General features: G+C 51.4%; 1 pseudogene; it reads left to right on the top strand.

Moving 5' to 3' along the window:
- Window positions 1–213: 213 nt before the first annotated feature.
- Window positions 214–3,495, top strand: LOC128779762 (ubiquitin-like FUBI-ribosomal protein eS30 fusion protein; annotated as a pseudogene).
- Window positions 3,496–4,936: the final 1,441 nt, after the last annotated feature.

Raw genomic sequence — 4,936 nt, forward strand, 5'->3', positions numbered from 1 at the left:
AGGATGCCTAGGGGATTTGGTGCCAATGAAACAGAGATACTTCCCTAATCCACCTGCTGCTGGGAGCCTCTTCTGATTGGAATGGAGGGAAGGATGTAGATGAGGCTCTGAAGTCCCAGTAGCTGGTTTGTGGCCATCAGGCATCACCAGAAAGCTACCCAACCAGGCAAGGGAAGAGGTACCCAACTCAGTAGGGCAAGTCCCAGGAACAACATGGAGGAAAACCAGTAACTACGCTCAAGGCCCTGGTTCCCAGCTTGCATCTGGTATAAGTAACGTCTGAGTAGAAGCAGGATATAGCAGAAGGGACTCCATCTTTCTAGTGGCAGAGGCTGCAGTTCAGTTGCAGTCATGCAGCTTCTTGTCCCCAGGAGCTACACACTCTCCAGGTGACCAACCAGGTGACTGTCGCCCTGATCAAGGCCCATGTAGCCTCGCTGGAGAGCATTGCTCCAAAAGATCAGGTCATGCTCCTGATAGGCATGCCCCCAGAGGATGAGGCTACCTGCTGCTTGGAGGTGAAGTCCATGGTTCCCTGACCTGTGCTGGGAAAATAAGAAGTCAGACCCCCAAGTTGGCCAAAAAGGGGAAAAAGAAGACTGGTTGGCCCAAGGGGCGGGTGCAGTACAACTGGCACTTTGTAAACGTTGTGCCCACCATTGGCGAGAAGAAGGGCCCCAATGCCAACTCTAAGTCCTTTGTAATCCTGGCTTTCTCTACTAAATCCACTCAGCCCAGTAAAAAAAGGGGGGGAGGGGGAGGCAGTGATTGACTGACTCCTTACAGACCAAGCCACCTGTGGACATGGAACTGGAGATCCCAGGGCTTGACAGACAACAGACAACCCCTGAGGGAAGAGGGCCCCTGTTCAGTCTTGGGGGAGAAGGGAGGGCGGAGTCAGACTTTGCCCACACAATTTGTGCTCACCACATGGTGGTTAGAATGAAGAATAAGCCAAAGCCTGTGCTTGGGCCCCTTAATCGGTTACTGGGTGGTGGAAAGTGGGCAAAGGGGGTGTTAATGTGGGGTGGGCTCTGGAGTCAGCAGGGGCTCCCAGAGTGAACCTGGAGAACTCACAGCTCCACCTCCAGATAAACAGACCCTGGTTTTCTCCAGATCTGGATTCCTTGTACCTCTGTCTGTAAGTTTGAGGCTCTCTCTCTCTGGCTTCTCCACTCCCTTGAACTGTGGGTCTGTCTCTCCCCATCTCTGTGATTGCTTCACAGCTTTTCTGGCTCCATGTCTCTGTTCTCTTGTCTCTGTCTCTCCATTATCCTCACCCTTTATTAATTCAAAGGATTCTTACTGAGCCCCTCCCCACTCTTCCCAGAATAACATTGAGTAAAATGAGATACAACCCGCTGGGAGGTTTTCTCCTGCCCTCCTCCCATTCGCCCCTCCTTCAGGGCTTCAACCCCCTCTTATAATGTCAGATAATTGCTGGTGTGCAGCTCTGAGGAACCAGAGCTGATACCAGGGAAGGAGGAGGTAGAGAAATAAATAATAATCTGCTTCCATTCAGCGGATATAGGTTACCTGATTTGCATATATGCTAATAATGCTATAATTACCCTGCTGTTCTGGCCTATGATCAAGTTCTATAAATACATAGAATAGCAGAGCTAGGCCTGGCAACACTACCCCCAAATTGTAATGTGTGCGTAAGTGTACATGTGCACTTCTGCCCTCTAAATCCAGGCGCCTCTCTCTGTGGAATACATCCCTTACAGATCCTAGCTCTTCTGGCTGTCAGGGAGCCCTCCTCTGTTTTGAGGCAACCCCAAGGGAGGCGGAAAGAGATGTCTGAATGAGAAAATATGCTAGAAAAGTTATTAGTGTTTTTAGGAAAATCAAAGATTTCCCCAAACTATCAAATTCATCATTATCACCTGAATGCCACACTCTCCCTACAGGCCCATGCCTTGGGGGTGCATGTTGGGAGATAAGAAGACACCTTCATCTTCCAGGCCTATTGAGATGTTTAAGAATGTGTTGTCTAGTGGAGAGGAAGTGGACCCCCCTTTTTCAAATCACCCCCAGGCCTTAGTCTCCTAGCACACTCCCCACACTCAGGAGACCAGGGGGACTATGCTGGTGGAATTGTGCACGGTTTTGGGTGATGGTGCAGACGTGGGGAGGAAGCTTTGGAGGAACATAAAAGATGCAATCCACAGCTGTCTGCTTTTAATTATAATTATCCCCTTTCACTTCCTTTCTGGCTAATGAGGGGGGTTTTAATTTTTTCTCTCTTTTCTCTCCCTCTTTCCTTTGCCTAGAATTGAGGAGTGGAGTGAGTTCGGGGCCCTCCTCCCCTTCCTCCCCTATCTCCCCGTTACTGGGAGAAAGGCAGACTCCAGAGGGTGGTGGCAGTATGAAGAGATTTGTAGGAACAAAAGAAGGACAGGTTTGGATTGCTGGACACGTCCCAGAGTTGGAGAGACCCCCCTCCATTCCACTGGCACCCCCTCCCATCAACCCCACAGCTCCCCAGACAAGGAACTCAATGTCTTCCAGCAGTGAGAAAGGAGCTAAAGGGAGCCCTGGTCTAGAGGGAAGGAGGAGGGAAAGGGTGGGGAGCTGGGGGGTGCAAAATTAGTCTCAAAGGGTCTTTATTTCTGAGCTAGTGAAGCAGATGTAATCAAGGGGAGAGCAAAATAATCATAATGGGAGGAATGAGGGGAGGGGGAAGCTGAGGCTAGAATTGGGGGACTGGGCCAGGACGGGGCTGAGGATTGGGGGGCAGGGAGCCTTGAGTGGGGGCAATCTGTTGCCTTCTCTCACCTCCCCAAAGTCTTCCTACTTTAGAGTGAAGAAAGAAGGATCAGGTCTCCAGACTCTGGCCTTGGCCCTCAGAACCGCTTTCAGAGCTTCGGGAAGGCCAGACCAGAAGGTGGCTGGGAAGGCACCAGGGAGCAAGAGAGCCCCCGGCCCCAGTTTAGGAGGTGGTGTTGAGAGGGAAGACTGAAAGCAGTGGGGGAGGGTAAGATAGGGGAGCCAGCAGAGACTCAAGTGGCCTCCAGGTCTGTGGGACAAAAGTTGGAAGGAGATTTGTGTATGAGAGAGGAGGGGAGGGGGCTTTGGAGAAGGGGGGGCTTTGACAATGAACTTGAGACAAACTTCATTAGCATGCAGGCCTGCTGTCTGTCACATCGAGCTCAGACTGAGTTCCCATGCAGGCCAGGAAGAGTGGGAGGGAGAAAAAGGGAGGGCTGAGGGTGGGGGAGAGAGACAGACAAGAGACCGGACCATTGTACCATCCTGGGCCCCCGTTTCCACCAAATATCAGACCCGGCCTTGGAAACCACCCCCCAACTTGCTCTCCCTCCTCTAAGAACAAGATAATTTATCTCCCACTTTGATTCTGTGGTCCCACCCCTCCTTTTCTCTTGTCTAGACCCCTTCATCGCCGCCCTCTACCTTGTTCCCGCACTGGAGCCTTCATCTTCCATTGTCACTGTACCCTTCATAACTAAGATCTCCATTGGTGATAGTTGAGCTGACAGGGACAGGGAGTGGAAGGAGGTTTGGGAAGGAGGGACTAGAACACCTTGAACCTCCAAATGGCAAGTTTTGCCCTCCATCCGTCTTTATCAATTCCACTCCCCAACGACACACACAGAGCATGAAATCATGCTCTCAAGTTCCAAAGTGAATTAGAACTGAAAGGAGACCAGGGACAGGGGTATTTCTGTTGCACCCTTTCTCTGGCTTCCTCTGGGGATGAGGGTGGCTGGGAGGAACAATAGCTTCCTTCAGCTCCTTATCCTGACTCAGGTTAGAAAAGGCAGAGGGAGGAGGTAGAACACAGTAGAGATGACAAAGACCCCTTCCCACACAGGCATGAGAAGAAAGGAGGAGGGGGGCTCATCAGAGTGGGTTGTTATTTTGGTCATGGTAGTGGTGTCTCCAGACAGGGGCAGCACCCCCTTTTTGCTGCCTTTCCAGGGAGAGCAGCAAAAGAAAGAAAGAGGCAAGCGAAATTCCTGAATGGAGAGACAGATGCTACGTCATCATCCGAGCTGCATCCTCCCCTCCACAAGAGGCTAGGAGCTGGGGAGAGAGACGCAGTCCGGCAGCAGGGGCCACTGAGCAGTCTCTCCTCACAGGAGCCCGGTAAGTCCATTCTGGGGAGTCTCAACCCCCTCAGACACCTGGGCTGGGGGTGGGAAAGGATCTCCTAAAATCACTCAGGGCGCCCTAACCTTCCTACTTTGCCTACTGACTAATGGAGGCGGGTAATGATCACAGAAAAGAAAGGCTGATAAAAGGTTTAAGGAGTGACCAAAAGGGATGAGGCATGTGTGTGGAGGAGTAGTTGCAGAGTGGGGTCTCACCTCCTGCTTCCCCGGCATCCACCTGGCCGCTAAGGCAGTGTGTCCTGGCCAGCTACCCCAGAGCTCCTGTTGGTCCCCCTCCTTCCCCTCTCCCCTGGCCAACTGGGAGACAGCTCACTAAGTTTGTCAATGGGATTCAGGGGGGCTTTAGGGTCATGGTACTACTTATCCTATTAATCCACCCCCTCCTTCTCTGTACAAGACAGGGTCAACATCTTAATGCTTACACCAGAGGAGAGACAGGAAGGCAGATTGTAGTGGGGATGGGAGGGAAGAGAAAATGGTTCTGCATTTGGACTCCTGACCTTCTTCCCTCACTGGCTGTTATTCCTCTCTGCCCCGGAGACCTCAGGTTTTAGGGGAGGACTAAGTCTGAGGGACTGTGGGGATGGGAAGAAAAGAGCCACATTTCCAAAACTGTGGAGGCCAGAGTTTTTTAAAAATTGAAAAACATTTTACGGGAATTAAATTAATTTCATTCCTTTCTTCCCTGCTTTTTCATGAACTGGCAGGTGGGAAAGGAGCTGAGGTTTTGGGAAGACAAACTGAGGTTCTAGAAGGGGGAGAACCCGACTCTACCCCTCATCCGATCCATAGGATAG

Source organism: Desmodus rotundus, chromosome 12 (assembly GCF_022682495.2).
Source record: "Desmodus rotundus isolate HL8 chromosome 12, HLdesRot8A.1, whole genome shotgun sequence".
In the NCBI taxonomy this organism is placed as follows: domain Eukaryota; kingdom Metazoa; phylum Chordata; class Mammalia; order Chiroptera; family Phyllostomidae; genus Desmodus; species Desmodus rotundus.